This window comes from Poecilia latipinna, unplaced genomic scaffold, assembly GCF_001443285.1.
Source record: "Poecilia latipinna isolate Pla-1442-1.1 unplaced genomic scaffold, P_latipinna-1.0 Scaffold2852, whole genome shotgun sequence".
Taxonomy (NCBI): Eukaryota; Metazoa; Chordata; class Actinopteri; order Cyprinodontiformes; family Poeciliidae; genus Poecilia; species Poecilia latipinna.
This window is the reverse complement of record NW_015115468.1, coordinates 40122-51151: the sequence shown is the minus strand read 5'-3', so window position 1 is coordinate 51151 and position 11030 is coordinate 40122. Positions and strand designations below refer to the sequence as shown.

The 11030-nt window shown below is 38.2% G+C and overlaps 2 long non-coding RNA genes across 2 annotated transcripts in view; one reads left to right on the top strand and one right to left on the bottom strand.

Annotated features, from left to right (window-relative positions):
- Positions 1-2406: 2406 nt before the first annotated feature.
- LOC106939383 (uncharacterized) lies at positions 2407-7516 on the bottom strand. Its single transcript, XR_001422830.1, has 3 exons — positions 7433-7516; positions 3934-3935; positions 2407-2418 (listed from the first exon to the last, which is right to left on the bottom strand). It is a non-coding gene; the product is annotated as an uncharacterized LOC106939383 (long non-coding RNA).
- Positions 3633-11030, top strand: part of LOC106939382 (uncharacterized) — a 19305-nt gene continuing 11907 nt past the window's right edge. The window contains exons 1-3 of the long non-coding RNA XR_001422829.1: positions 3633-3643; positions 6659-6665; positions 8975-8978. This is a non-coding gene — a long non-coding RNA (uncharacterized LOC106939382). The remainder of the gene's footprint in view (positions 3644-6658; positions 6666-8974; positions 8979-11030) is intronic.

Here is an 11030-nt window from a genome sequence, read left to right as displayed (position 1 = left end):
CTCATCAAAAACAAACTTGGAGTGTTGACATGATTCTGTGATGCACGTTTGAGGAATCCTTCAATCTCCATGGAAACCATTCAGCCGTGCAAAAATTGCTGGTTCCTCCTCAGAGCTGCAATTTCAAAACTTCCACCTCACAGAACAGCATTTCCCCACTCAGCTTCTTCAGACTAGCCAGCAGCAATTAGCAAACACCTGGTGGAACTGGACACATGTTGGACTCATTATAGGAGCTACTGCTCAGTGAAATGCTGATAAAATGTTCGTAAAGGATTAACTAACAATTGGTTTAGTTCAGTTTTATTAGCTTCTCCTAGGGGAGGTTACTGCTACAATTGTAGAATTACATAATAATTTAGCTAGAACCTATCTGTCAGCATAAAGTAGGCATTAAGGATATAAAAAATAACTCATGTCATGATCTTGAAAGAAAAAAGCAGAAACAGATCAGCCTGAATTGTGTGAACCGTTATGGAGAAAACATGATAAACCTTCCTAGGAGCAGCCAGCCTAACAAAACACTCCAGGAGTCTATTGACGACACAACCAGGAAGTCACAACAGAAGCCAGAACAGCTAAAGCAATGCCTGTGTGAGAGTACTTGTTTCAATAATAATAATAAAGACTGGGCAAAATGGCATCAGTGTGAAAGATCTGAGGTGAAAACCATTTATGGGGTTAAGGCAGGTTGGTTTGGATTGCTTTAGGAAAATGTGGGAAAAAACTAATAAAAGAAATATGTAAAGGGAGTAATGTCTGCTTTGATGTGCTCTTCTCTCAGCAGCTCTGTCATTAAAAAATTGGAGAAGTGTACCAGGCTCTGAGCAAAGAGTTCAACAGAGCAGGCTTGCATCAGTCCTTTCAACACAAACAGAGCCTTCAGAAGTGTTTGACTTGAACATGGTTGATATTTTCCTACATGGCCTCTTCATTTACATAAGTATGTTTGAGCAAACAAAGTTTTAGCTTATCTGCCAGAGAAATGCAGGCTGAAATAAACTGTTTATTGAAATAAGAGAGATTTAGAAACCTTTTAATTGGCTCCAGGTTGTGTTTATTTTAAGTTAGAGTCTGCTGTTAAACTGCCATGATGATATTATAGGGTTGAACATTTTGTCTCTAGGATACCATTGTTGGAGCCAGCTTTATTAAAGTTCTTTATATAAAAATAATTTAGTGTCCAGGGGCGGTTCTAGACAGGGGCCAACATGGGTGAGCACACTTTTAGAGATACTTTTAAATCAATTCCTAATGCTGATATGCGCTGGTACAGAAACTAATTGGGATCTTGAACACATCTAATTTTTTTAATCTTAATAGTTTTACTTTAATAATTAAAACTCAAGGTGTTTGTCAAGACTTTGGGTTTTAGGTTGGGGTTTAGTTTTTCTGCTTTTTCTGTTTAATTAGTTATGCTGTAGTTCACTTTTTTTAACCCTTCTTGGGGATTCTAGCTCCATTATTTGTCTTGTCATTTTCTTATTTGACTTGTTTTTCTTATTTCAGTCCCTCATAGTGTTTCTAGTATGATTTATTTCATTATTCCAGGTCTAATTATTATTTGGTGTCAGAGTTTAGTGATTCTAGTTAGGTTTATTTCTCTGTCTGGTCCTTTTGATTTGTGTGTTCCTCAGTTCTTGTTGAATTTGTTCTGTCCCTGCTCTGCGTTTTCTTCTTGTGTTCCTGTTCATCATGTTGCTTCTTCTTGGTTGTTTTTGGTGTTGGAATTGCTCTCCTGTGAAGCCTGGCTCCCGCTCTGCTTCTCAAAACTTTAATCAATCAGCTCATCAGCCCTGATCCATTGTTCTCTCCACAACCTCTTGGTATTTAAACTCCTCTCTCGTTTGTCTTGTTACTCTGGACTCTTATCACCCTGCTCTCGTCTCCCTGGGTCCTGTGGTCTTCTTGAATCCCAGATTGGTTTGTTTGGATGTTGTTTGCTGGAGTTTTTGTATTTTTTGTAGTGCTGATTAAATTCATCATCACACTACTATGTCTCCTGCCTGGTGCTATTGGGTCCACCTTCAACACTTCATCATGAGAGTGTTTTACTTTTACCTTCAGCCCTGTTGACATAGAATAAGATTTCATCTGACAGAAATGATCTGCAACTGCAAATGGCTCTTTCACTTTCTTAATATATATTAAAACAACATATTGGCCTGTTTCTTTTATATTTTTTTAGTCATGTACCCCTTCTGACATCATGTATCAACAGCTCACTAACATGATAAATTACCTGATAAAGAAAAAAAAGTTTGTCAGAGGAGAAACCCAGTCATATGTAAATCAGTTACTACTCCAGAAATCCAGTTTGATTTTCACAGTGTCTTTCAGAAGACTGTACCAACCTCAGTCAATACTTTGTTGAACCATATGTGGATGTGGATGTAAATGCTAAAAGGTTCATCCGTTCTTCTTTCTTTCTATTAAGCTCCATCTGATTGGGTGGATGATTTGGAATTCATGCCTCAAATTCTGAATTGAGCCTGGACTTTGATTAGGCCATTTTAACACATTTGATTTAAATAATTCCCTTCTAGCTCTGCTGGTGTAGGTCTCTGTCTGTTGTTGATTCTACTCAACAATAGTTTTCCTGTTCCTGCTGAATAAAACAAAATCCTCACAGTATGATGCTGCCACCATCGTGTTTTGCTATTGGGATATTTTGTACAGTGTTTCCTCCACACATAGCATTTTACATAGTAAAGATATTTGATCTCATCTGACCAGAGCACTTTCCTATACATGTGTGCTGTGTTGATTTGTTATTTTTATACTTAAAATAAATTACATACAGGTGGATATTTTACTCAAAGAAGTTGGTTTGAATTGATTTTATTAAGAGAAATAAAAATGCACTGCACACCTTTCAGATTTCTTTTAAAAAAAGAATTGAAAACCATTTTTTGTTATTTCATAATTATAAGCTTTGCATTGGCATATAATGCTAATAAACATATTGAAGTTTATGGTTGTAACAATACAAAGCAAAAAAATTCAGGGTTTTGTCAGATTCTTCCAAGGCAATTGGATAAATAAAGTATTTTTAGTGAAAAAAATGTGAAATGAAAAGAAAAAAAACATTTCTGAGATAAATTATGGAAATAATAAAGTAATAAGCAATATCTGTAAAAAAATAAATAAAATAAAGCAGAATACATTTCAGATACTAAAACAAAACAAAAACTACATAGACCTACTATTTACAAACCTACAACATCACAAATGAATGGAGAATGATGGTAATGTAGAAGCCAACAATTCAGGTTTTGAAGGTTTTCGTTAAAACTGCACATGATTTTAAAATGCAGTCGACATTGCAATCTAAATGTGTGAAATGGATTTCTTAGCCATGGTATTTGGTATTCTAAAATTTATTTCAAGTGTTATGCATGCCAAATTTCCATGCCACTAATATACTGGGCTTGTCGAGAAGACATCCACTGTCCTCAGTGATGGCTGTCTGCGGCAAAGGAAAAGGTTAAATTCAATCCATATTCTCATCACAATATTCAACAATAAGATCACAATATCATGTTTTCCTGATCTTGTTCATCCCTAGTTATCAGTCTTTAAGGTAATTTCTACTCTTGTGAACATGTTATCCTAATAATATCTTGAAAATTGCAGAGCTGTTGTGCCTGTGTAGAAATATCCTCCATTAAAATGAGTCCCACAGGCATTTTAAAACAGTGGAGCAGTGACACTGATTAACAGAGCAAAAAAATAAAAACACTTTTTAAATCCTGAATGAATTTATTAATAAAAAGAAATTCCAATTACCTCCCATGAGTTTGTAGACTGTAAAAATCAACCAGTTCTCTGGCTATTTTATTTGTCCTCCTTTTTAAGTCTAAACTCTCTTTTCTTATGGTGACTATTGGCAGAAAATTAAACAAAATATTCCCTCTCTTTATTTAGACTCACTCCTGCTCTCTCTTTCTTTCTTCCCCCCCCCCCCTTCTCTTCCTTGTATCAAAATGCGTGCAGCGTGAAATTAAAGTCAGTGCATTTCTGACTGAAATAAATTTGCCCTTCTGATGAGGTTGGAGTTGCTCCAAAGCTTTGCAGTGTAACACTCTTTACACTTATTTTCCTTCATGGTAGAATTATCATTGCTTATTATTACTTGGAATACATGACTCTTTCTTCTGGGTATATATGAAATGTCTGAAACAGCTTGCTGAGCTCTTTCAGAAGTTAATAAAATCTTTCTGTACTTGTACAAAGCCTGTTTCTTGAAGGATCCCAGTAACATAGATCTTTAAGCTTATAGTTTGAAGGCCTTTTAATAGTTTTGAATGATAAATGAAGACTGAGAAGGTCAGTTAAAGATATAGCATACTGTATTTACTGGTAAGAATCATCTAAACCAGGGATTTCAAATACCAGTGAGAGCCAGTAGCTTCATTTCTAGTACAAATGCACGCAAAACTTTGCCGATATTCCGCTTCTTAAGCTGGATAACAAAGAAGATATACAATTATTTGTAGATTCTGAGAGTGGATTTTTAAGTTTTCTAATGATGTAAAAGAAATGGAAATAAAAATAATGAACATATGGTCACTGAACATTATCCTAATTGTTAAATAAAAATAGTGTGTGACAAGCTAATGAAGTCTGGTATGCTAATCATCTGAGTCCATTTACTCTATAATCAAGCTGAATTCAAATTCAAAGTTTAACAATTTAAAGCCACCAAAAGTGCTACTCAAAGTATGAGGTGACTACTTCATGACTTCAACTAGTATGTTTATCGAAAAAAAAAAAAAAAAAGTCACCAGCGTTTTAGAAATTGATGGCTTTTATCTTTTTCTTAGTGGATTCTTAACCCTTTCATGCATGAATTATGATCCGTTGTGTCAGGATTTCTTTCCTTTTTTTAATTTATTTTCTTAAGGCATAAAAAAGGTAGGAAAAAATTTTTTGTAAAAAAAATAAAAAAATTTTTTTAGGTGATCAATTGTAATTTTCTCCAAATACAAAGTTATTTGAAAAATGCATCAGTAGTGATAGAGATTTTTGGTATTATCATTTTGTTATTACTTTAGTTCATATTCAGTCTAATGTTAATCTTCCTTATGTGTGTATAAACTGACCTGGAGGTTACGACTGACTGTTTCATCTTCGTGGGAGACAGGTAACTCTGTGTTTCCCAGACCTTAATTCTTATCAACCAGAATACCTCCTAACTGCCTGTGAGCAGTCGTATTTTGTCTCTTGTTTATCCTCCCTCTTTGTTGACAGTTTGACCTAGAGCTGAACTGGGCTCAGACCGTAGATCAGATATCACACCTGGCTGGTTTGTTTAGGTTAAATGTTTTACGACCTCTGTTTTTTTTCTGGCTGTTCTGCTTTGACAATAAAACAGGGGCTCGCGTGGAAGGAGATCAGAACTCTCTGTGAACGGCCTGGAGAGGTTGTTGATGGAGAGTTCTCCTTTTGCAAAAGCTTTGTCTATAAAATTCATATACGTTGTCTGTGGTCTTTTTATATAGGTTCGAGAAAAAGTACCTATCAAGTAGAATTGTTCTTTAGGGGTTATGTGATGTCACAATATATATATTTTTTTTTTACCTGCAAGAGTCGTCTACAGTAGAATGAGGGACAGGGTCGGTTGCCATGCTTTTTTGTCTGTCGGCCATATTGGATTGAACAAAAATAATTTCTTGCATTTGCAGCTGATGGCCAGTAGTTGATAGAGTATTTTATGATGCATTAATGTCCACTTCAGTGGTCTGTGTGCATTTATAACATAAAAATCCACAAGAAGCACAAGAAAATGGCTTTTAGATAGCTGTCCACTGAAGTGACCACTATGCATGACAGGGTTAATGTTGAATAAGTTTTTATTAAATAAGAAACACAAATAAAATCATATATGAATAAGTTTGTTCACATAAGTCATTGAAAAACATGCCTCGCCTTCATCCTCCTACCACTTCATCATTTCCACCAGTAGTAACATTACTTGTTGATCACATGACTCGTGATGCAAAAAAATGCTCACATTGCAGTTTTGCGAAAGACACCAATTTCAATGAAGTAAAAAAAACAACTGTGTATCCTAGGACAAAAACATCAATTATTTTTCAAAATTAATGTTTCTATTAATCAAATTTATTTTTGTAAATCCAGTTTGTGCAATTATATGGAAAAAGGAAACAAAGCTAGAGTCATGCAAATTTTAGCTGTGTCCTTCATCCAACACACCTGAATCATTCACCTTTTCAGCATCCTATGTTGTTCAGAGTGCTGCTAATGACTTAATTATTTGATTAAGTAGCGATGCATCTAAAAGCTGAAACGCTGGTTCTAAAGGATTAAGTAGAATCTTTGGTGGCTTTAAAATTGTAAACTTTGAGTTTGAATTCAGCTTGATTACAAAGTAAATGAACTCACAGCTGCATACCAAACTTCATTAGCTTGTCACACACTTTTTTATTGATTTAGGCGAATTAGATTAACGTTCAGTGACCATATGTTCATTATTTTTATTTCTATGTGTTTTGCATCATTAGAAAGCTTAGAATCCACTCTCAAAATCTGTAAATAATTAGTATATCTACTTTGTTATCCAACTTAAGAATTGCTGTGAAATAGCTGTTCACAGCAATTTGAACCATTGTGTTGCAATCCAATGACCCCCAAGAGTAGAAGTACTCTTTGAATACCTACTTGTGTGTATTCAGGATCAAATAGGATCAAAGGTGACATAGTAATCAATGTCAAAATACGTCTTTTAATTTCATCCACTTCAAATCTTAATAAATCTAGAAATCTTACATCAGAGATTGTGCTGTATGAGGTCATGAGATTTCAGAAAATATCTAAAGCTGAATGTTGCTCAGGTCACAATCTCTTATTGTCATGATTATGGATGATGAGGTGAGGATGAACGCAGACTGACCCAGGGTGTAGAAGATGAAAAGATGATTTAGTGAAGAATCCAAAATAACATAGTCCAATAGTGGCAGCACAGGGAAACGGACGCCACAAAAGACGAATACAGCATAAATGACGAGGACCCAATAGCACACAAAAAGAAAACAGGTGGATTTAAATACACAAGGAGGTAATCAGTAGGATTGCCACCTTTCAGAAATCAAAATAAGGGATGCCCACTAACGCGTGTCGTCCTAGTCTCATAAGCTGGGGAGGGGGTGGGGGGTGCGCTTCGACTAGGGTTACCAAGGGACCAGTACCTATATATTTAAAGCCGTGGGGTGGGTGGGCTGCAGCGGCAGCGTGTCAGTTAGTGTGTTAGCCAGAAAGCAGTTGGGCACAATATCACAACACCAACATCGTGAGTGAAACAATGACTGGGGCAGCCTACTATATAAAGTACTCAGGGACCACTTCTTTATTATTACACATCCACATTTGTAGAATACGTAACAAATCACGTCCCGTATCGGTTCAATACGGGACGCTACATTTAACAGCCAAATATGGGACGGTTCCGTATTTTACGGGACGGGTGGCAACCCTAGTATTACCCGTGCCTGAGATGTTGGATACACCTGACACAAGCGTGGACTTTGAACCAATGCCTGACATTTTCCCTGCTTGTGTGGTAACACGGGCCCAGTCAAAGAAATAGTCTTGATTTGTCTGACTCTTTTCTTACCACGGAGCAAACTCAAACTGCCGGATCAGAGACTGAACTCAACAAATCTGAAAATGTATTTCCTCTTCCAGGTCCAGATATGATGAAATTACCAGCTTCCAGGGAGGAATTCATTGCTGCTCAAAAACAGGACACGACTCTGTTGAAATGTCATTCTTCTGTTCTTACCCAGGAGGAAGCCCAGGGGAAGAAGGTGGCATATATGGTTGATGATGGTCTCCTGTTGCGACGCTGGGCTGGTGAAAACTTGGAAGACTGGAGTACCATTTATCAGGTGGTTGTGCCAACAAGGTACCGCATGCAGGTGCTAGCATTAGCACACGATCACCCACTGTCGGGGCATCTGGGTATAAATAAAACTTATAACAAAGTTCTCAACCACTTCTTTTGGCCAGGTCTCAAATCTGATGTTTCACTTTATTGTCGTACTTGCCATGTCTGCCAAGTTGCAGGCAAGCCGAACCAGGTTATACCCCCTGCTCCTTTGTCCCCAATTCCAGTCATGGGTGAACCATTTGGAAGGGTGATTGTGGATTGTGTAGGGCCTTTGCCAAAGTAAAGAAGTAGAAACCAGTTCATTTTGACAATGATGTGTGCTTCCACCAGGTTTCCTGAGGCCGTGCCCCTGCAGAGGATCACAGTTCCCATGGTCACCAAAGCTCTGGTAAAGTTTTTCTCAGTATTTGGTCTTCCCAAATTGACCAGGGCACAAACTTTAAATCTAGAACCTTTGCCCAGACATTAAAACGGTTGGGTGTAGAGCATGTCAAGCCAAAGCCAAGGTGCACTTGAAAGGTTTCACCAGACATTAAAAGCAATGCTGAGAAAATACTGTATGAATACAAAGAAGGACTGCAATGAAGGTATCCCATTTCTGTTTGCCATGCGTGGAACAGTGCAGGACACTTTAGGTTGGAGTCCTGCTGGACTTGTGTTTGGACATGAGGTTAGGGGACCTCTAAATGTCCTTAAAGACAAGCTAATCTCACCCTCTCACTCTGTAAAAAGTATTCCAGAGTATGTCTCAAAGATGAGAGCGCGCCTTCAGGCAACTTGCTCTCTTGCGCAGAATGCCTTTCAAAGCAGGTCAAAATTAAACAACATTATGACCAGAAAGCAGTCACTCGTGAGTTTCACTCTGGTGATAAGGTTTTGATCTTGCTACCCATCCCTGGCTGTTCTTTGGAAACAAAGTTCTCTGGATCATATGTGGTAGAAAACAAACTTAGTAAAAGAAACTACATTATTCAAACTCCTGATCACCGCCACAAGACCAGGCTTTGTCATGTTAATATGATGAAACTGTATCATTCAAGGGGGATTGACCAACCAACCCAGTCAGGTTGAAGCTGTTTCCCCTGTAACCTGTGTTTCAAAGTTGATTGAGGAGGATGTGGTAATGCGCAAAGATCCACCACAAGTTGCAAGGCTTAGCAATAGTGAAATACTGGCTAACCTGCCTATCTCTCATCTTTATCAGATGATTACAAAACTCATATCAGACTTCCAATGTCTGTTTAGGGATGTTCCTACCAAGACTAGTGTGGTGTCTCATGACATTGTTCTTGCCCATCCTACACCTATAAAACAGAGAGCATATGGTATCAATCCCACAAAGAGGGGGGTTATGACAAAAGGAAGTGGAGTAACTTGTTAAAAATGGACTTGCCAGTGTGCTGTGGTGGCGCAGGGGTTAAGCACAACCCACATATGGAGGCCTTAGTCCTCGATGCAGCTGTCAGAGGTTCAATTCCCGGCTTTGGCGACCTTTGCTGCATGTCTTCCCCCTTCTCTCATTACCCACTTTCCTGTCAATTACCTATTAAATAAAGGCCACTAGAGCTTAAAAAATGGACTTGCCATTCAGAGTTACAGCCCATGGAGTTTTCCATGTCTATTAGACATGAAGACTGATGGAAGTCCAAGGTTCTGCACAGACTTTCATAAGGTGAATGCCGTAACAGTCTTTGATGCACACCCGTTACCCCTCCTTGAAGACTGTATTGATGAAATTGGACCAGCAAAATTTGTCACTAAACTTGACATGCTGAAAGGGTATTGGCAAGTACCTCTAACAAAACAGGCCTCTGACATCTTGGCTTTTGTTATGTCAGACGGTTTTCTCTAGTACACAGTGATGCCTTTCGGGCTATGTAATGCTCCGGCTACATTTCAAAGGCTTGTAAATAAAGTACTGGGAGATGTGCCAAACTGCCGGGTATATCTAGACGACATTGTTGTATACTCAAATGACTGGTCTAACCACCTTGCAGCTTTCCTTGAGGTCTTCAAACGTCTTTCAGCTGCCTCACTGTCAAGTTAAAACAGCAAGTGGTGTATTTGTGTGAGTGCAATACCATCTCCACCCAGCTGGCACGTGCCTCACAGAAAATCAAGCACACCCGTCTCACTCACTCAGGCCTTCAGGAGCCTATAAGGCAACTCAGCACACCTGTGTTTGGAATAATCTCTACAAACAAAGACCTCATCTTCAAGCTCCTGCAGAAACACCACTGGTAGGAACTGAACTTTAAACCTGCATTTGGAGGACTTAGCTGGTTTTACAAAAACGGATTTATGAAAGTAGTTTATTTTATTTTTTTTGATGACTTAAAAGTAATTTGTAATTTGTTTGTTTGTAGGTTTTCAACCTGCTTGGTTGTCATGTATTGGAAAGTACAGTGATTTAAAGAGAAAAGAGGAATAAAATAAAAAGATGACACTGAGATGAGTTGGTCCTGGATTTCTTTGATGGGAGCAAGCCCTTTTCAAGTTTGGGCAGAAGCTAAGGTGATTTGTAGAGGTCAAAAAACTTGACACTCACTAACACTCAATCTTTCAAAGTGTGAGTTTGGTAAAGGTACCATTCTCTATCTTGGCTAACAGGTTGGTGGAGGAAAAGTGTGTCCTATGGATGCTAAAGTCAAAGTCATTTCTGACTTTCCAGTTTCTTCAAGCAGAAGGGAGCTCTGTCAATTCCCGGGTATGGCAGGATTCTACTGTCGCTTTTGCAAGAACTTTTCTACAGTAGCTGCTCCTTTAAGAGCTTTGACCAGCCCTTCTAAACTTTTTACTTGGTCTGATGAATGTCAGCATGCTTTTGAGCATCTTAAAGGATTGCTCTCTTGTTCTCCTGTTCTTTCCACCCCAAATTTCAATCTGCCATTTAAGCTGGACATAGATGCCAGTGCTGTTGGGTAGGAGCTGTCCTTCTGCAGGATGATAAAGATGGTATAGAGCAGGGGTCACCAACTCCAGTCCTCCAGGGCTACCATCCTGTAACTTTTAGATGCGTTTCTGCTCAAACACATCTGGATCAATGTTTCCAGCATATTGCAGAGAGGAATGAATGCTGGTGAGGGAATTCAGACATTTTGGAGCAGAGGTGAATCTA